Below are 21,419 nucleotides of genomic sequence, written 5' to 3'. Positions count from 1 at the left end.
AGAGAGGAAAAGAAAGTGCTCCAAACTATATAACTGCATGTATATTTAAGTGTATAAGATAGAAAATGATATCACAGAGTTTTATTGGATCAATGAACAGAACTGTTTGCAGTATCGTTGATGGAATGTCCACTTTACAAGCTTTAATTTTGTGACTTGAACAATTATTTCTAAGATGACAATATGTAATCCATTAACTAGTGATTTCCTACTGTTCATTTTTTTTCTGTAAATCTGTATAACTTGTACCCTTTCCCTGCTTTTTTTTTTCCTTTTCTCCTTAAATAAAATTTAAAAAAAAAAAAAAAAAAAAAAAAAAAAAAGAAAGTCATGCTGATGACACACTGCATCTTACCTGTTCTATATATTTCATTAGAGTGTATATATTTCATTAGATAAAAGGTTGTGAGACTAAAAATTCAGAAAAATCCTAACCCTCTTTCCCTGCCACCCAATTGGACCCTCTGTTCACCATGCAGAATGGTCAGCCACAGGCAGAAGATGGCCATATTGATTCCACAGCCAAACATACACATTTATTCCCACTCTGACCCGGGATGTCATTGGTAACTCAAGAACAGGGCTTGGTGGAAGCAGTTAGACCGTGGAAACAAGCAGATTTGTGTCTCCCCCTAGAGAGCCAATTGTTAAGCATTCATCACCATGATGCTGAGAAAAGCATGGCCAGCAAATCCCCACACCATGCTGTGTCCTGGCTGGCTGACCCAGACTGACTCCCTTACCGCAGGGATCCCCCACCTTCTTACTGGAGTGGGGACCCTGACCATAGCCACTGCACAACTCCTCCGGGGGGAGGCTGCCCAAGCATGATCCCCAAAAGTGAGCTCATGGTACCTGCATTAGACTCACCCCAGGATTTAGCACGTGTTCCAGAAGCTGCGGCCCCCTTTAGATGACATAACTCACAACCTCTGGGGGAAGATGCAGGCATGAGCATCTTTTAACACATCCCAGGGATTGCTGAGAGCAGATCAGGGTGGGAACTACTAGCTCTTGGCAGGCACCCATAGCTGTCACAGAGCTGTAGAGAGAAGAGGACACTGCAGATTCCCTAATAAGACTCCAGTCTACCTATTAATTCATGGGGCTTCATGAAAACATTTGTATTAAGAATGGTGGCTGAGATGACTGCCTCTTCACAACAGCCCACCCTAGGCTGACGGGTGTGTTTTTATTTTTTTCTTCCCTTTTTTCTTGGCCCATACTCATGCTAAAGAGCCCATTTTTCCCCTAATCTTTTTCCCTACTTTTAATTAAAAAAGAAAGAAAGAATGGTGAGTAGGAAGGATGATAGTGGTATAAGTCTATAATCTCAGTTATTCAGAAGGCTGAGGCAGGAGGATTGAAAGTCTGAATGCAGCCTGGATAACTTAGACCCTATTTCAAAGTTAAAAATAAAAAAGGCTAAGGCTGTAGCTTGGTGGTAGAGTGCTTGTCTAGCATATGCGAGGCTCTAGGATCAATCACCAATAAAAAAAGGTGATGAATTTTGTTAGTTTTTCCTGTTGAAATGCCTTCTAAGCCTGAGAAGGAGAGGTCTTTGCTCTGTCTCTTGTGGTTGTGGCTTAGCTGCCCACATATCCTGAACGGAGGGGCCGGCGGAAAGCCTGCAGACTCCCTAGGGTAGCACACAGCGAGCACCTTGAAAGGGAGTGTAGGACCGGACAGTGCTGTCACCCGCACACGTGCTGCCGAGCACTTGGAATGGATAACTTTTCGCACATTTATTGCATGTTAAAATGATGCCATTTGGTTTTTAAATAAATGCATTAACATTGATTCTGCTGATTTCATTTTTCTACTGTTTCCTTTGTACCTTTTTCGTGTGGCTGTAGGAAATTTAAAGCACATTTGTCCTCACATTACATTGCCATGGACAGCACTAACACAGCAGTCAGGAGGGGATGCTCTCGAGGGTCACACCACTGGGCTTCTAATCGTATCTGCTTTGTGCCACCTACCAGCTGAGGGACTTTGGGCAAGTTACATATCCTGTTCCTCAGTTTCCTCATCTGCAAAACCAGGATAAAAAGGTACCCACTTCTCATGGCTGTAGGGCGGCTTAACACTCTTCATATAGAGAAGGCATTCAAAAAAGATCAGCTATCCAAAGATCTCTTGGTAGTAGTTAAGTGATTTTCTTAATTATATGCTTCAATAGGTACTGAGCTCCCCATCACTGGTGGGGAACAAGAAGACAATGGTAAACTCCTCAACAGGCTTCTCTTATAAGGGAGCCCAAATACGGCATGGATGTGAGGGAGGCCCTGGATGATGCAGTCTTTGAAGACAGCATCTGGCAGCCACACTAGGTAATGCTGGCATCTGCTCCTGCCTTGGTGTCCCCCACAAATCCTCCTCTACCATCCACGTGGTCTCCTCCCTTCCTCAGCTTTCATGGAGTTCCACTGAAAGTGACGAACACTGAAGGGGCCATCAAGCCAGGGTTCTGCAGGACACTGAAGGGATGACGGGGGGGAAGTGAGAAGTGGCTCCTGCTTGAGAGAATCTAGTGGGGACGGTATGGCATGAGGCAGAGGCTGGAGCGTCTGTACTGCAAGATGCACTTCCCAGACAATGCGTGGGGAAGAACCAAAGGGGGTGAGGACAAGTGCTTGCCATTACCAGGCACGGGGATAGGCTCAGGAAGGGCTGGTCACTGCTCCAGCTCCTCATGGTTAACAGTTTGCCTCACCATTCATTCATTCATTCAGCTAGCAAATTTAGCACACAGACTGGTACTGTGCTGGTAGCTGGGAATCCCATGGGAACTCCTGGGCCCCGGAGGACGGGCAAGAGGGCAGGGTGAGGCAGAAAGCTAGCAGATGAGTACATCAGGGGACTTCAGAGAATGACAAGTGCTGTGCAGGAGGGGACTGTTACTTCCTCCTCTGGGATGGCAGTCACTGTGTCCTTAGGCCAATTCGCATGCCTGACATCTCTAGTCATCAATAAGTGCACATGACCAGACTTGAACGAGAAACCCTGTGGTATGTGGAAAGAGCAGGCTGATTCTTCTGGGAAGCCCCTTGCAGGGGAATCAGATGTCAAGTCCCTCAGCGAGTCAGGCTGGTGAGGTGGGAGCCCAAGGCCGGAGACCTGGATTCAGGCGAGAGTTATGATCTGCCCCCTGCTGGGTGCCCACCAGGCAGCCTTTCTCACTTGGCTCAGTATCTCTCCATAAGGGAAGGGGTCTGATAAGGGGCTCACCAAAGACTCCCCCAAACTCTGGCAAGCCCATGGACCTCCCTATCTAAGACACTGTGCCCTGGTCCTGGTGGGGAGGAGCGGGATACAGCAGGGAAAAGGCCGTGCAGGATGCAGAGCTGCAAGGATGTGTCTAGGTTCCCAGGCCTGAAAGGGAGCTGAAGCTGCTGCCTGATTCTGTCCCTTCACTCGGGGTCCACGTTGTGCATGTGGCACTGGGGACTCACTCTCTTCAGAGGTGGCTCATTCATTCCAGCTTTAGAGTCCCTTTTCTAGGGAGATGAAACTTCCCTCTCAAGAGTGCCTCCCACCACCGTCTCTGGCCTCACCCCCTCCTCGGAGGGTACAAGCTGTCTCTCTTTTCTGTCCCCTCCTTGCAACTTAGCCTCAGGACCTGCTTCAGTTCTGCACTGGCAAGGACTTCAAGGCCCATTCCCATCCTTCTCCCAGCCCACTCTGTCAGCTTCTCAGAAGTGAACTGATCGCACATTCTGGGAAAACCAGACCTAGACAGTGTCAAGACCATCGCCTCCCTCCTTTGGGGGCCTTCTCCATTTATTAATGCAGCCTAATGCTGGATTTGTTTTGGTTTGCTTGTTTTTCTTCCCACAGCTACATCCCCACTGGATCTCATTATACTCACGGTCCACAAAGACCTCACTGTGCAAGTGCGAGTTTTATGCCACATCTCCGCGTTCTGGACCTGTGCATTTTGGCATTTTGAGCTCAATGGAGGACCTGATAAATATTTTAGTTAGTCTGGCCCCCTGCTGGCAAAGACTCAGTAATGGGAGAAGCCAAGACTCAAACCTATCAAAAGAAGAAAATGACTTCTTTCCCACCACACACGCAGGCTGAAATAAAATAAAGGGAAAGAAATTCAGTCTGTTTTATCAATGGTTGCCCAGATCTATTATTAAGGTAGCTCAGGACCCTGCTGACCAGACAGGGCCAACTGCAGAAGAAGACGGGATGGGAAAGGTGGAGCACAGTGGGGAGGTCTCGGGATTGGAGGCAGGAGGAGGACAGGAGGCTACAGAAGATGCTGACGGAGGAGGCCAGAGGTACGAGCCTCACTGTGCAGAGCTGATGGCCTGGCCTCCCCCGTTCCTGGGCTCTGCTCACCGCACAGTCCTGCTCCCTCTGCCCTGGCCATGGGTGGGACCTCTGCCCCTCCCTGGGCCTGAGAAAGAGAAACTCCTGTTGCTTCTCAAGTGCTGGCCACAGTGGGGGTGACAGCTGACTCTGCTCCTGTCTCAGAGCAGGAGCCTTGTGCCTAAGGGCTCTGCACGCTAGTGACCAGCTTTGGAGGAGCCGCTAAACAATGTGTGGGCCTTTGGGCAAGTGACTTTCCCTCTCTGAGCCTCAGTTTCTCCATCTGTAAGTCAGGGCTGATCTTAGTGTCCACCTCACAGGGGCTGTGAGGTTGTGTTCATAGAAGTCAAGAGCTGAGAGCCCCTCCTGGCGACTGAGAGGAGTCCACACAGGCTTAGCGTTCTACTCTTGCAGGGAGGAGCTGGGCCCACATGCAGCAGGAGCTTGAGTTGGAAGGAGCCACACAACCCGCCCTGCCTGCCCCTGCCCTCCCACTTCTGCGTGTGACTATCTGCATATGGGTCCATACATGTGCAGTATGTGTGTGTACCTGCTTGCGCATCTGCGTGTGCCTATGTGTATACCCTGCATCCGTAGCATGTGTGCAGCTCTGCGTGTCTGTCTATGTGCATTCCCATACTGTCTGTGTGCGTAAGCTATGTAACTGTGATTCTCTGTGACTATGTGACTGTGTGTACCTGTGCTGTGTACCTGAATATGGATGTGTCTCCACACGTGTTGCTGTGTATCGGTGTACATCTGTGTATCAGTGTATGTTTGTGTGTCTATGTGTCTGGTTGTAGCTGTTCGTTGAGTCTTTATGAGTCTGTGTATGTTTGTGTGTCAGAGTGTGCATCTGTGTAACGCTGTGTGACAAGTGGTGACATATGCATCTGTGTCTGTGTGGGGCACATGCATCTGTGTGTGACATCTGTCTACAGAGTTTGGGAGGGGCTCCGCCAGAATAAACAACCCCATGAGTTTGGGGCTGCAGCCCTTGCCCTCCCGCATTCCTCCCCTACTTTCTGGTCCCTTTAGCCCATTTCCTTTCCCGGTGGAGCCAGGGCCTGTCCCCCTCCCCTCTCTCCCGAGGCCTCCCACCTTCTCCAGCCCTTCAGCCTCCCCTCCACCTCTCCAGCCAGCCGCAGCTCACAGGAGGCCCTCCCTCTCTGATGTCAGTGTTCTGGGTTTCATGTTTCTCTTACTGTCCTTCAGGTATGGATCCTTCCTTCCGACTCTTCCTGCTGTCAGTGGTCACAAGGAGCACAGTTGTGACCCAGGACATTCACAGCAGAAAGTTCTGCAAGGCGGCCTGCTGGAGGCCAGCACAGGGGGAGTGGCCCATCAGGCCTCCCACAGCCTCTGCCTGGGACCTGACCACTCACAATGGCTGCAGCCCCAAAGGGGGACGAGAGGGACTCCTAGAGGGGATTAACATGAGGGACAACTCACTTAGCAGGATACTCACTGACCACTGTGCCAGGAGCTGAGGGCAGCTCCCTTGGCCTCTCTGAGCCAGGTTCCATTCCTGCCCTAGTCATTCAAAAGATAAGCAGATAGGGCATTCGGCAACCTGCTCAAGGTCACAGAGCCAGCTGGGGCGGAGCAGGGATTGGGACAGACTTGGTGGCCTTCCCTCATCACAAGGCACAATGCTTAGTGTCCTGATGGCACCCTGTCATTCAGTCAGCAGAGCTGTTGGAGGGCCTGATACCTCTGTGTACCAGTGCCAGCTACAGCCGTCACCTTGGGAGTCTTTCTGACAGCCCATGTTCCGGATCAGGAAAGTAGAGCCCCAAGACAGGCAGAGACCTGGCCAATCCCACAGCGGCTGCATGAGCAGAGTGCAAGTTTGCCTGGCTCCATTCTGCTCGGATTATTCTCTAAGCCCACAGTAAACCTCAGCTTTCCCTTGCCTGAAGCTGAAAATGTCACCAGCAGATGTGGATGTGGCTTACAGGTAAACTTCTTGTCACTGTTTCCACGCTGCCTCTACCAAACCCGGGGAAAGTGAAATCTAAGGAAGCGGCTCAGATGCTTACTCTGCACCTGCTGCCTCCCCAAGGGGTGGGGAGTATGAACGCATCCCCACCCAAGGGTGCTGTCCACATCTTTGAGCCAAAACCTGAGGAAATGGACATCACGACGGGGCGAGGTAGGCTAAGCGGGACCTGAATCCTCCGCCTCTCACTTTCTGGGAGAAGGTGTCTTAGGACAGGGCAGGGCCTCTTCCCACTGCTGGGCTGGGCAGAGCTCCGGTCCCCAAGTGCAAGTGGCAGCTCAGGGCCACAAAGCAGAGCTCCCATTAGCCTTGGCCTTGGGTGTGGCTGGTAAGGGCTCAGCAAGACTCACAAGGCCACCAAAAGCTGGCTGGACGTGTTAAGTCCTGCAGGCAGTGCCTGTGCCCCTGACCCTGGCCAGCTGCTTCCCCAGGCTCTGAAAGAGCTGGCTGGAACCCAGACTATGGTGATATGCATGGGCCTTCTCTGCTTCAGACAACCCAACCCCCAAACTTGTAGGGCTCTTCCTCCTGAAAAGGTGCTATTCAAGAGGGACAAGAATCTCTAGAAGCAGGGTGTTGCTGTGCTCCAGGGCAGAGCTAGACAGTTGTTTTAGTCTTGTTAAAGACAATGACTCCTAGGGTCAGAGGAGAGCAAGATCAGAGAGGGTAAGGAGTTTGCCTACGGTCACACAGCATGACAGTAGGTAAACCCAGCTCTGGACTCCTTACTCTGCACCTGCTGCCTCCCCAAGAGCTGGGGATTATGAATTCATCCCCACCCAAAGATGCTGTCCACATCCTTGAGGGAAAATCTGGTACCCTCTGTCCATTTCGGCCAAGAAAAACACAGTCCCTGAGGTGCCATTTCCTGTAATGGAGCAGAGCGGGGGTCCCTGAAGAGCTGGTGATGAGACAAATCAAGAATTCACATGGTGGCAATTGCCAAGGGATAGTAACAGTAACAAGCATCTCGAGCTCAGCCTGGGGAAGTGACTGGGATGCTCCGCCATAGGGCCCCACAGCCCCTGAACCCTGGTCACACACCCCACCTAAGACCAGTCCTGGTGGACAGATAAGTCACAGCCAAGCAGTCAGGACACCAGGGCTGAATGGCATGAAAGGCAGAAGCCAGGGTGGCCTCTCAACCACTCTCCAAATGAGGCTGAGACCGGACAAAGCACTTGAAAATGAACGTCACTCAGAGACGCCTCTTTCTCAAACTCCCTGCCTTTGACCTTGAACACCCAACCCCCGACCTGGGATGGGCTGATCCTTCCTCCAGCCCAGCCCGTCCTCCACCCTTTCCCACACAGTACACACCACATGCTCACAGTGGTAGTGGGGTTTTCAGCTCTGTAATCACAGAATAATAGAGCTGTTAATTGGTGGAGGCCAGGAGGCAGTCTGCACAGGGATCACATCATCTGGCCCTTGACAGCCAGAACCAATGCTTTTAAGAGCATCTGAAATAGCATAGAGAGACCCCACTGCCAAAATGCCCAGGACCCAAGAGGTCTTCTGTTGGTCCCAATTTTTATCTAAGTAGAATATATTTTTATTTCAATCTACTTGCTGATTTGATATGTTATTTATATATTTTTCCTTATTGTAGATAAAAATAAAACACAATCCTTGTTAAAGTGCAAATAGGTAGCTCACAGGAGGTGCCAGAGACATGGCCATCAGGTTTTGGAAAACCACCCTCGTCCACCCTTGCCATCTTAGAAATTGGGAAACTGAGGCCTGGCCAGCAAACCAGGAGCAGGGCCACTCCCAGACCCCAAGCCTGCTTTCCAGCAAGGCTCATTCTTTCAGGAAAACTAGCCTCAGGTTCAGGTTACCTGGGCAATCAGAAATGGTCCCATTGGTCACAGGACCTGAGGGTGCAGCCTCGAGCCTGTCACCAGGCTGAGCTCTGGTCCCAGGAATGCTCCGAGTCATGGATGGGCCTGGACAGCCCACACCCCCATCTCCCGAATGGTCCGAGCAAGGTGTTTTCTCCTCACTTTCCAGGACCACAGTGATAATGTCCCCTCCTGCCCGGGAGTGCACCACAAACAGGAGGGAAGGATTCGTCTGCACCCCTTACTCTCCTCCTACCCTTTCCCTCTGGAAACTGGGTGGAGTTTCCACAGGTGAGAGGAGACTGACCCGGCTGGAGGGGGAGGAAGGAGGGCCCAGGAGAAGGTGATGACCTCACCTGCCTGGCGGCTTCTCCTCACCTGGGGACAGTCTGCAGGCAGCGGAGCTCAGGGTGACAGGTAGGAGGACAAGAGGGAGGTCATACGGGCCCTGAGTGTAGGGACATTCCCACACACTGCAGATGGGCACATGCGTGTGCACACACACACAGACCTCACGCTCACTTGTACAGATGCAAGCAACCCACGGCCTCTCTGTACAGCCCCTCACCCACCCCAGGGGCACACAGCGGGCCGCCAGCATCTTTCCTCCCCCAGCTCCAAGCCCCAGGCTTGGCGGGAGGCGTCCTTGTCCCGCTGCCTGGGAGACACATGTGGTTTCAGTTAGCAGCAGAGCGGGCATTTCCGTCCCAGACAGTGGGGCTCTGCCAGGGCCCCAGCCCCTTAGGAGCCCACAGAAAGGGCCACCTCTGACCCACTCCCCACTGGCCACCCCAGGGACCCCAGAGATCCCTCTCCTTGGCAGGCCCTGCCACCCTTCCCTCAATCATCCGCTCACCTGGAGCTGGACTTCGAACCCACTCATACAGGGGCTGGCTGTGCTGTCCCCAGCCTCTGTTCACAGCTGTCCAGCTGCCCAGCTGCCCGCCGCCTGCCCACCAGCCTCCTCGCGCGCGCTCTGTCTCCCGCAGGCTGAATGGGATGGAAGGAGGGCAGGGTGTCAGGGGCGGGGGGAGGGAGGGGAGGGGGCGTGTGGAAATGAAACTTTAATAACAGAGCCCCTTTTGTTTCTGAGCATATGGGGTATTTCATACATACTGAAGACATTAGCCGTCTATATTTTTAAGGGCTCAGGCTAAAGGATGAATAAATACAGCCCATATCTGCTCAGCAAACACACATGCAGAGTGCTGGTTTCTGGAGCGTTTCAAATACCAAAGAAAAGGCCCCCAGTGACACAGGACACTTAAAAATAAATATGTTTCCAAACCTCAGGCGAGCCTTGCCCCTTCTTGGAGGCACCTGGAGGCCTGGGGCTCCTTTTCTTCTACACCACTCCCCGCACCGTGCCCCCACCACTTCTGCTCAGAAGTAGGAAGCCAGCCCCTGGGACCAGCCCTCCATCCCAGCTCCCTTTCTCAGGCCCCCCAGCTCCCACTCGGATCCCAGCGAGTCAGGGTTCCAAAAGAGCTTGGGCATCTCTGCCCTCCTTGATGTAGAAATAGGGGCCAGGGCCCAGAACGGGGCAGGGACTTGCCTGAGGTCACACAGCAAATGCAGCAGGATCTTGGGCCAGGGACAGAGCTTCTTCCTTCAGTAGTAAGGATGCCCCACGTCCTCACCTTGGGAGTAAGGGCAGGGAGACCCTGGGCCCCCGAGGGGTGGAGGACGCGTGGGCTAGGAGTGTGTCTGCCTGCTTTCCCACTAGAGCTGTGCTCTGGGCACCCACCCCCAACTCTGGGCACCCATCCAAGGACGACGTCAGAGGACTGAGAACGGGGCTGGCCCTAGGAAATCCCCTGCGGGCTGGCAGATCCCAACAGGCCTGGAGGCCTCAGGTGTGAGAGTCTCCTTCCCTGAAAGCTTAACTCCCAGCGCTCTGCTGCCCTCCATCTGTCCTCCAGGAAGAAAACAGAGGCCCAGGAAGGTCCAGGCCTCCCAGCCACACAGCAAGATGATGTGAAGGCATGACATCGAACCCAGGTCTTCCGAACCTGTGTGCCTCAGCCTGTCTTTACTTCTAAGTCAGTCTCCAGTTCCCTCTGGCCAGTGCACCTTCCTCCTGGTCCACACAGTGTCCCCACCATGCCTGATCATCCTGCAGAAGTAGCCACAGTTCACCACTTCTGTTAGGACCCAGGCCCTTGTCACCCATTGTATCACTGTGCTTTAGCCGAGTAGTGTAACACCTGATACCTTGGAGGTGCCCAGAGTAAACGTCCACAGCTTATTGTAGCAGCATCCATGGGTTCCCTGTCTGGCCAAGCTCAATCTAGCCCTGGTGCTGCAACCCGTTACCGTGATACAAGCCTGTGCAGCCCGGAAACCTCAGCCTCCACCTTCACGGACACCTGCTCTGGGGCCTTCACAGATGTGCTGTGCGGTCAGGACCATGGTCCTCCCCACTGGGGACACTGGAACAGGAGAGTGTCACACTGCTGATGAGTGACATGATTGGGTCTCCAGCCAGACTTCCTGACTCCCGATGGGGCAGGCAGAGCCCTCCATGGGTCACACACGGCTTGTCCCCAGCCCTGGGCCCAATGTACAGGCCCATCTATCTCTATATTTAACTATATTCACTTTCCTGACCCGAACAGGCAGAGAAACCCACGAAGATGTGGGAGCCGGAGATCTTGCCCTGCCCCTAGGGACCTGTGGAGGTCCCTTCTTTGAGGATGTGCTGGAAATAACTAGCTCACTGAGTGAAGAAGCTCACATGAGGAAAAGCATGTGAGAGGGTCTTTGCCCAGTACCTGGTGATTTCCCTGTCTGGAGTTTCAGGTTGTGCATGGATCCTGGCATTAAATTCCATCTCGATACAACAGGCCCTGACTGGTCTCATTGCCCATGGGTGGCCCTCGACATCACTCATCTGGCCCCAGAGCCGGCTTCCTGAAGAAGCCTTCATCTCAATGCCCCAGCTGTGGGGCCTATAGCAGCACCCATTGTACCTGCCAATTGATCGGCTGGGGGACATTTAAGACTGTGTCATCTTGCTCCCCACCTCAGTCTCCCTCTTCTTCCCTACTTAGACCCTCTACCCACATCCACCTGGCCCCCCAGGCCACCGGGAAGGCCCCCCATCACCGGTAGATATCTTTCACATTTGTCACCAGCCTGCTGGGGAGGAAAGCCTGGGAGTTTTGTTGCATGAGTGTGAACCTACCAGCAGAGCTCAGAGCCCTTTCCAGGGGGGTTCCCATAAGTTCCAAGCTGCACTTTGTATTAAGAAACTTTTCAGAGCCATTGTCCTGAAGTCAGTTTCTTTCATAAAACAATACTTTTGCCGCTGGTGGCACACTGGCTCTGCCGGCACTGTGCTAAGCACCCTGTGTGCATCATCCACACATCCCTGACCACTCTGAGAGCTGGGAAGGAAGCAGAACCCCTCACCTAAAGCGCCCAGCCTGTCTGCAGCAGAGCAGGAATCCAAGTGCGGCCTCTGACTGCAGCCCGTGCTCCTACTGCTGCCCAGGTGGGCTCAGGTCAGCGTTCTCTAGCCCAGGGCAGCATGCGCTCTAACAAGCATGGGGCTCAACCTCAGGCTTTCCTGTCTCTGCAGCAGAGCTAAGCACAGTACTTTTCTCTGAATCATCATTAGCGAATATGTGTTGCGCTAAACAGTACAGGCTCTGGCTAGATTCCCGGATGGAAGGAGGCAGCACGGGTTTCAGTAATTGTGGGTACGTGTGCACTGAGTTTGCCATGCTATTCGGAGGATGGTGAGTATCCACAGGTGTGATCCCACTAAGGTGGGGTAAGGGTTTACCTGCTGTTTCTGATCTCAGCAAATTCTCCTCTCCTTGGGAGACCTGGGGCTCCTCCCAGGAGATCACTATGTTGCCAGATCTGATGACACATCTGACCTGCTTAGTGCCCTGGGGTCCAGAGTTCCTGGGCTCAGGATCCTCCTGTCTGGAGGATGAGGGATGAAGAGGAGCAAAAAGGTCCAAAGTCCAGGAAAGCAGACCTTGCACAATGCATGCAGAATAAGAGGCATTCAGTGGGGACAGGAAGCCAGAGGAGACCCCAAAAAGTTCCCCACTGGCCAACCTAGCAGAAGTCACAGGAAGACACCCGGGATTGTCTTGTCTTCCCAAGAAAGGTATAGAAAGACACCAGCAGTAAGCCTTCACATGCATGACCACAGGCTGAGTGTGAGGCTCCTTGCCAGTGTTCAGGATGTGGACAGGAGGACCATCGCTTGTTATAGATGCTGCTGGCTGGGCACTTGGTCGGGCCAGTGGCATAAAACCCATATACCATCTTTTCTTATCTTCCAGCCTCTACCCCTGGACTCTGTCTATGAGAGGGAAGCCTGAACAGAGCAGGACATTGCTCACCAGACACCATCTCCCTAGGGGTCTTCCCAAGGCACCTGGGCTCTAAGAGGGCAGGTCCCAGGCCCGGGAACCCTCAGCTCTGGCAACACAACCTTCACCAGGGCCCCCTCCGACACATGAGCCGTCCTGATCGGATCACCGGTAATTGAGTTGCTCTGGGGGGTAAATTCTATCCAGATGCGGAGGGTGGGGTGGGCTTCCTGAGTGGAGCAGGAGGCGGGGCACTGATACGTGGTGAGGGGGGCATGAAGTCAACGAGCCGAGTATCCAGCAATTCTGGAAAAGAACATTGTCTTCTGAAAAGCCAGAGGTGGAATTCGATGGCCAGGATCTGAGTCCAGCTCCCTTGGTGGGCGGAGGGAGAAACTGCAGTCTAGACGGCAGAAGGGACCAGTCCAAGTGCCCGGTGCATTTGCTGGGTCAGGACACCTGATGATCTCCTCTCAGGTCAGAGTGTTTCTGTCTGGGGGTATTGAGATGAAAATAGACAGCATAGCTCCTCCCCCAGAAATCCCTCTCAAGCTCTGGGTTAGGAAATCAGGCGTTGGGGGTTAGGAAGTGGAGAATCTGTGGTTGGAGAGGCTTTAATCACCTCCAGTCTGAACTCTAAACCAAAGAACACACTGCAATCTGCTTGCAGTGGGGACAAAGCTCCACACGGAGGATTGCAAACACCATGTCCCCATCTCATCCCTCCTCTCGCGAGGTCCTGGGCAGCCTGTGGTCTGGTCCTCTTCTCCCAGGGGAGGCCCCTCCACATCTCTCTCCTTTGACCTCCACTGGGCCACATACCTTCCTGGCTCCTTTGGGCTGACTTACTGGAAGGCAGGAAGAGGCCAACCAGCTGGGGGTGGGGGGTATGAGAACTTGGAGAGAATGAGAGGAAACGAGGGGGGAGTGGGCTGGGGGGGGAGCCTAAGGAGGGAATTTTTTTTGCCTCCTGCCTCACGTTTTGGCTGCCACAGTGTGAACATGTCTAGGCGCCTTATCGTGAAGGCCAGCACAGCCTGCGCGAGAAAGAAAATAGTGTCTGCAGTGGGAAAGCCACATCTTGATAAAACAACCCTTAGGAATGGCACTGAGGGCTCTTATCAGCAGGCGGCTGGAGCCCGCATACCTCTGTCTGCCTGTCTCCGGCTGGCCGGGCCCCTCTTCTCCTTTCTCTATCCCCTTCTCCCACTCCACTCTCTCCCCAGAAAGTGGCCTACACTAAAACCACCAGGGAAGCCAGGAGATCCTCGTTCAGATCAAATCTCCAACCCTCGCTGAGCCTCAGTTTCCCTTCAATAAAGTACAGGGAGAGAGAGATGAGCCAGATGGTTTCTAAAGATCTTTCTGGCATTACGTTTTATGATGCTGACATTTTTGTGTTTGGTGATTCTATATGTTACGAAGTTTTCCAACCTCCACCCAAATGCTATCCCATACTAAGTCAATCTCTCTCTCTCTCTCTCTCTCTCTCTCTCTCTCTATGAGGGATTGAATCTTAGCTCATCCCCAGCCCCATTTTTTATCTTGAGGCAGGATCTTGCTAAGTCACTAGGTTGTCCTGGGTGGGCTTGAACTTGATCTTTACCTTCATGCCTCTCTGCCCCTCTTCCCAAGTGCTGCAATTACAGGGAAGCACTGGCATGCCCAGCTCTAAACAGCTCACCTGAAAGGTGCAAATCCTTGGCCGTGGTTATATCTGATCCCAGCCTTTGGGAGACTGAGGCAGGAGGAATGCAAGTCTGAGTCCTACCTTAGCAATGTAGTGAGAACTTGTCTCAAAATAAAAGTGGTTTGGGGTTGGGGCTCAGTGGAAAGCCTTGAGTTCACCTCCTAGGTATACAACCAAAATAAAATAAGCAACTCTCCTTCACTGTCCCGAGACATAAAATGCTGCCCTAAAGCCGAACCCAACCCAGAAGCTGTGCTGCTCAGCAGTGATCATCCCAGCTCCCACCTGAGAAGCGCTACAACAAAATAGAGCTTCCAACATTTTCAGACATTCGTATTTTCTTCTCGAAGTGTCACATAGAGCTCCACACAAAGCCAGGCAAGTGAGGCAATGTGTCTGCTTCAACCAATCCCTCTCTGCCCCCCACAGGCCCCCGACACCCCCTACAGCCCTAGGGTCCCCTAGAGCCCCTTGCTGACTTCTGGGGCTGCAAAAGGAGGTCCAGGTGCAGGGAAAGAGAGTCTCGGCTCAGCTTGGAACTTCCGTATCTTTCTCCCTCTCTCAGTTCCAATTTCATCACTTGGAAAAGTTGGTGGTACTGTGGTCAGCATGCCCACCTCCCAAACTGCCCAGAGATCAATGGGGAGGTGCTGGAAGGATTAACAGTGACTGAAAATAACTAATCGCATATTCCAAAGCAGCTAGTGGAGAAGAGTTTGAAAGTTCCCAAAACAAAGAAATGATAAATGTCTGAGGCCATGGATATACCAGTCACCCTGAACTGGTCCTGCGCATCATACACAGGCACTGAAATACCAGGTTGTACCTCGTCAATATGGATAATCATTGTGTTAATGAAAAGGACAAAAATAAGAAAGAGCTCTGCAAACCCAAGAGCTTATGATGCTGCTGATGGAGAATTTGGATCCTGAAAATGTGAGGTCTGGGAGAGCATTTAAAACTGTTTATCTGCACTCTTCCTCATACAGTTAGGGAAACGGAGGCCCAAGGAGGAGAGGAACCTGACACAGATCACACCATGAGACAGCAGCAAACCAGCGGCAAAGAACAGAGCTGAGGAGATGCTAAACCTTGTATCTTTGGCCCTCCATCAGGAAAGTGTGTCTGTAAATCAAGAAGATCAACTGGGTTTTAGGGACCCTGTCCAGCTAAGATTTCCATGAGACCCTTCAAGTCTGGGCTCCCCCATCCAGCCCTGTAAGGCAGAAATGGGGAGAAATGCTTCTTTATGTACATGCCAAGCTCCAGCTCTGACCTATGTTTTTGTTCCTCAGGCAGAAAAGCCAGACCCTCGTCCTCCCGCCCCGCCCTCTCAGCCCTGCCTGTAGCCTCCACGCCACTCTCCAGCCCTGAGTCTTGGCTCATGTGCAGGATTTCACAGAGCACCTCTGTGCTCAGGCTGTCTGGGTGGCAGGGCAGGCGCTGCCACTCATGCGATGGGTCTGTACACCGACCAGACTGGGCCAAAGTCAGCAGCACCATGCCGAGGGGCTGCTCTGCTAGTGGGGACGTCCCCGGCCCCATATCTGACTTCTTTTATGATCTCTCTTGCTCTGCTTTGTGAGAGCAATGCTCTGGCAGGCCCATCAAGACCACAATGGTCCCTACATGGCTCCCAGATCACTGCTTCCCGGCCACATACTGCCTGGAATGCCTCCCGCCACAGCGTTCCAGTCAGCACCCATCAACCTGATCCCACTCTTACATTTTTACCTGGAGAAACAGGCCACATTGCTCACAGTCCATAACACAGGAGTAGGACCCAGAAAGAAAAGACTTTCCTGATCTCACACAGCAAGTTAGGGATTGAGCAGCTAGCAGAACCCGGGGCTCCAGGACTCACCTACAGCCCTGCAAACCACCGCAAGAAAGGAACTTCTCTCCCTGCCTTGGATCTGTGCTGGTCTCAGCTCCCTGGAGGCCACCCAGCCAGCATTGTCCTTGCTTCCTGCCTGAAGACAGTGCCAGGCAGGGCCACCGCCGGCAGGGACCTAGACCAGGGTCCCCTAGATCACGTTCTAAGAAGAACAGTTTGAAGAACCAAGTGTGTGCAGACTCCAGAGTGCTGGAGCTCAGCTGACAAACCTTAGGACTGTCCTGGGCTCCAAAGGCAGCAGTCGGTGGCCAGAGGCAACACAGGAGCAGACTTCCATGCAGTTTCAGGAGTGCTTTCCAACAGTCTTGCCGAAGCGTCAGTAGGTGGTGAGTTTCTCCTCGAAGACATGGGAGGCAGAGGTAGGAGGAGGTGTTGGAGGAGAGGCCTCAGAAACCCTTCCTGTCCTGAGAGGGTGTGACTGAGGCAAACACACACACCGTCACTCACACTCATAAACCAGTCACGCAGACACAAGCCCTCAGTCCCCTGACGGCAGGGTCAAGCCTCTATCCCTGAGCAGTGTCTGTCCCTCAGGCCACGGCGGGGTCAGGGAGGAAGGGTGTACAGGATTCCTGAGGCCCCTGTCTTGCACTGGCTGCACCCCAACCCACCCCAGGCCGGGTCCCACTGGCTCCTCTCCTCAGGGAACCTCTAGAGTTTTCCCATCTAGAATGATCTGTCCACCTCCAGACTCCAAAAGCAGTAGAAATTGTCCGCCTAATTCCACCTTGAATCAGAACGTACTTTCTCAAAAGTGTTTCACCACATGGAAAAGTCTAATCCCTTAGCAGTCAGAAAGTCATCCCTTTGAAAACATTCTCTCATAGGTCAAGGGTAAAGTTGGACGATTTAAAAAATAAAAATACAGGAAGCCCCATCAACTTGAATTTCAGATAAAAAACAGGCAATTTTTTTTAAGCATAAGTACAGCCTATGCAATATTTGAGGCGTACTTTAAAATGATTCACTGTTCATCTGACATTTAAATCTAACTGGAAAGCTTGTAATTTATCTAATACAACCAAAGAAGAAAGTCTTCATTTGATGCAAACTTGTCTTGAACACAGCTCTCATATTTTTAAAAATCTCCATTTTTGTCAGAGAGATCTGGAATCTCAGGCACTAGATAAGTAGATAAATTTAACATTGTTTCACTACTATTATATTCTACTTATATGGCTATGATGTAAGGGAAGTGATACAGTGTTCCATTTATAGTAGCAATGTAAATTCCTTTTGAAAGAAATGCTGTTATGGTTTCAAAAGTGATTCAATTAAAAGAAAAGATATTATGTAAGGAATGGCTAAACACAGATATGACCAAAAAAAAACCATAACCAGGGTGGTGGTGCCCAAGAGACCAGGACTTAGGCTATCTGAGAAGGTGCTTTTACCTCCAGGTTCCAAGGTCCCGTCCCTCCCTGTCTGCTGCCTTGTTCCTAATGCCCGGATCCCTGGGCAGCCTGCAGGAAATGCACTGCACTTCTAGGAGAGGTGTTTCAGCCTGTTCCCCATTCCCGAGGTCCTCAGTGCCCCTTTATACAAAACAGCCGCCCCAGCTCGGCTCGACTTCAGAGAGGCTGCTTCTGAGGAGGCGGCCACGAGGGACTTCTCGATGTGTTTTTAACTTATATCCAAACCTTTTCAGCTTTTCCAGGAAACCACCCCCATCCCTCCTTCCCACCCTGGCTACCTCTTGGAGTCAGGGCCGCAAGGCCACAGCCCCCAAACTCCCACCCCTGCCCACCAGCCCTCTGGCCCCTATACCTGGCACATTTTCCTCATGCTCCCCCAGCCCTCCATGCTCAAAATGCAGAAAAGAGTCTCAGCTTTAGACCTAGGAGGTTGGAAAAGAGAACTTAGGGCAGGGCTGGTACAGAAGTGAATGAGCAAACCCCTTCCCTACACTTCCTTTTTAATCAGCATTAGCAGCAATAGAGCTATTCGATCAGAGACTGGTCACACATCAGGTACTTGCTAAGTGTCCCCCCCAAATCTTTTTATTTCACCTGGACAGAGACTTTCTGAAGTAGGTTCACCATTATCCTGCTGTAGGGAAGAACAAGCTGAGGCTCATTTGTGTTAAGTAATTTCACCAAGGTCAAGTTTACAGTTCCAGGGAACACAGCCCAGGATTTGCAGCTTGGAAAAATGACTGTGGACACCGCCACATCACCTCTGCCCTCCACTGCAGGGTATCAGTGCCAGAAGAGTTTGGGAAGCACGGTGGAGATGCAGAGATGCAGGTGACAAAGGCTGCCTGGCTGTGTGATCCCAGCAGTGGCTTGCTCCTCCAACCCACTCTGGGGAAGCCCCCTTATGTCCCCTTCTGGGCCCCATCATGGGGCCTTTCAGCTTGGCCAGATGGAGAAGGCCCCACCAACCCCTGCAGGAGCCTGTGTCCCAGCTGGAGTGGAAGCAGGAACCACACTGGTGAGGGCTTGGAGACCATCTCAGCCTCCACTCCCCTCCGTTCTCAGCAGAGATGGATCTCCCCGGGGCAGAGCAGGCTCCCACCCAGACATCAAAGGGCCCCAGCGGCTGGGGCTTTGATGGCAGCCTTGTAGAGTAATAGGAAACATGAGGATGACACTTTGCCCCAGCCCAAAGCACAAGGCTTGGAAAAATGCAAAGAAGAAACTCTTGGCAGCCCTCCACACGGGCTTTGGCTGAACTCAGCCCCTCGCAGCTGCTGGCAGCCTGTCCTCTCCCACTAGGCTGTTCGCAGCCGCGCCTGGGGATTCAGGTCCCTGTGTGGCTGAGGGCATGGGGGCCTTGCTCCACAGCAGAAAATTTGTCCATGAGGCCCACTCTCCCAGGCTCCAGAGAGCACTGCGGAGAACACCAGAGCTGGGGCATGGAAGGGCCTTTCAGGGACTCAGCAGGGGCTTATGTGAAAACCCTTTATCCTATCCCAGACCTTGAGATCGCATGGCTCACAACTTAATAATTTACTTTTTTCCAGTCCCTGTCAAAGGCAGCAATTAAGCAGCTGGTGGAGATGACAATCTGGTGATGTTTACTGAACTAAATGCATGCACTCTTTGACCATCAATATCCATCCCAGGAAGGTACCCAGCACACGCACTAGATCATGCGCTCAAAGGTAGGTGCACTATGATGTACTCCACAAAAGCCTAGAAACAAAGTAAGTGTCCATCAGCAAGGGAAGGGTAATGGAATACAGAGCATCCCGTAGCAGGCCAGCCCGTGGGGTAAGTCAGTAACACAGATGTACATGTGCTGCGAAAAGCAATCCTGAAAGCATCCAGTGGAAGCAGTTGTGTGTATAATATGCTACGGCACCTCAAAAAAGGGGGAAGGTAGTGGATACACTGAGCCAATATACACTGAACCTAGACACTCTCCAAGGATATGCAAGAGTTGTCTGCAGGGACTGCTTCTTAGCAGAGATCTAAGGAGGTGGGAGGAGAATTTATGTTTCACTAAATATTCATTTGTGGTGTTAGTTTGTTTGTTTGTTTATTTTTTAAACAATAAACATGCAGGGCTGGGCATGATGGTACCCACCCGTGATCTCAGCATTTGGGAGGCTGAGGCAGGAGAATTGCCATGAGTTCCAGGCCAACCTGGCTAGAGAAGCAAGTTCAAGGCCAGCCTGCACTACATAGTGAGATCTTTCCTTAGAAAAAATCAACGAACATGCAATATGAGTTAGTAAATGTTAAGGGCATATGAAAGCCTTTTCAAAACCATGCTTCTCTACTCTGTAGAGTTCAAAGGCTTCATCTTCCCTTTATGCCCATCCTGTGAATGCCACCCTACCTCTTCCTTTCTCCTCTGCCCCATCTGGCACCCCATTTCTGTGTATCTGTCACACTGCATGCCTGTCCCCATCCTCCCCAACCCAGACAGGAGGGACATTCCTCTCGTGATCTGCAGCCCCGAGCCTGGGAATTCGGCACAGCGAGGACCTCTTTCCCCATTCTGGCTGCCACACAGGTTTCCTCTTTGCCGGCACACAGCCTTTCTCTTTTGGGCAGGGGCAGGCATCCCAAGGCCTGCTCCAGAGGAACCCCGATAGTACCTTCCCCAGGTTCAAGAGCTGGGGTTACAGGAATCTAGAGCAGCAAGGAAGTCCCAAGCACAGAAGGTACTCAGACACTCACTAAAGCTTCCTCTACACCCCACTGCCCCTGGGCCCAGAGGAGAAAGGAAATCCTACAGACAGGCAGCCTGGTTGGCTCAAGTGGGGGGATGGAGGCTGGGCCTCCGATGCCAGGCCTGGGACCTCACTCCACACCCGGGGCCCAGGGGCCCACTCTGATACTTCAAAGGGGCTCTGGAAAGGTGAGGGGAAAATGTCTCCCAAGTCTGAAAAAGCCCAAAGAGTCTGGCTTTCCTAAGCATGCAAAGGAATGCTGGATTTCTGCCTTGGGAGTGATCCAACCTTTTCTTTTAAAGAGAAAATAGAGTCCATATAATTTGTTCCAGGTCACACAGAAACCTCCAAAGAAGGGGCTGGAATAAAGAACTTTGACCCCTTTTCCAAAGGCTCTTTCAAGAAAACAAGGATTTGGAGTCATTTCATTTGCTGTGTGACTTTGAATGAATCTTCCTCATTTCTCAGAGTAGATCTGTTCATCTCAAATGAGAGGGAGTTTAACTGTCTCTCCTGATTATGATGCTGAGCTGTGCTTTATTCTAACAATAAAATAAATAAATGTCTGATTTTAGCAGCCTAGAATTTCATGATTATTAACATTTTGTAGCCTAACATTCTAAATTTCAATCCAAACATCACCCCATACACCCTCCCATCCACCACCCATCTATCTGGCACCCCTTCAGCTCTATACACTTTCACTTAACCATCCCTACGTGCTCTCTCTCCCATCTACCATCAGGTGGACCCATCAGATTATCATCCTTCCTGGTACACACCAACCCATCCATCCATCTGTTTATCTTGAATTCTTACTTTATGCTGGGGCTTCGGGATACTCTGAAAAGCATGACCTGTCCATCAGGCCTCTCAGAGTCTGCAGCTGGATGGCGGAGTGTTTGCCTGGGAGTCTGAGCTCAAAGAGAGCTCACCCTTGTGGTTCAGGAGTTTCCTGCCTGAATCATCAACTGGTTCTTCCAAAGCATAATTGATTCCAAGTTCTGTGAGCTGGGGACTTAACTATTCCCATGTCAGGACTGGTCCCAGTTGTCCCACCCTCCCGAGGCAACCAGTGAGTATGACTTTCTCCTTCTGTGCTGTCCTTCTGTGCTCCTCAATGAAGGCTTTCCAAAGCCAAGGTGTCCTCTAGTGAGACTCACCTCTGCCAGCCTGTCAGACTGGCCCATGGCCGCCACACACACA

The 21,419-nt window shown here is 51.9% G+C and overlaps 1 long non-coding RNA gene across 1 annotated transcript; it reads left to right on the top strand.

The window, feature by feature from the left end:
• The first annotated feature begins 16,185 nt into the window (after nucleotides 1–16,185).
• On the top strand, nucleotides 16,186–19,777 carry LOC134471930 (uncharacterized). Its single transcript, XR_010041682.1, has 3 exons — nucleotides 16,186–16,416; nucleotides 18,204–18,336; nucleotides 19,056–19,777. It is a non-coding gene; the product is annotated as an uncharacterized LOC134471930 (long non-coding RNA).
• The last annotated feature ends 1,642 nt before the right edge of the window (nucleotides 19,778–21,419 follow it).

This window comes from Cavia porcellus, unplaced genomic scaffold (assembly GCF_034190915.1).
Source record: "Cavia porcellus strain 051 isolate PalLab524CR breed Dunkin Hartley unplaced genomic scaffold, mCavPor4.1 scaffold_21, whole genome shotgun sequence".
NCBI lineage: Eukaryota > Metazoa > Chordata > Mammalia > Rodentia > Caviidae > Cavia > Cavia porcellus.
This window is presented reverse-complemented; position numbering and strand designations above follow the sequence as displayed.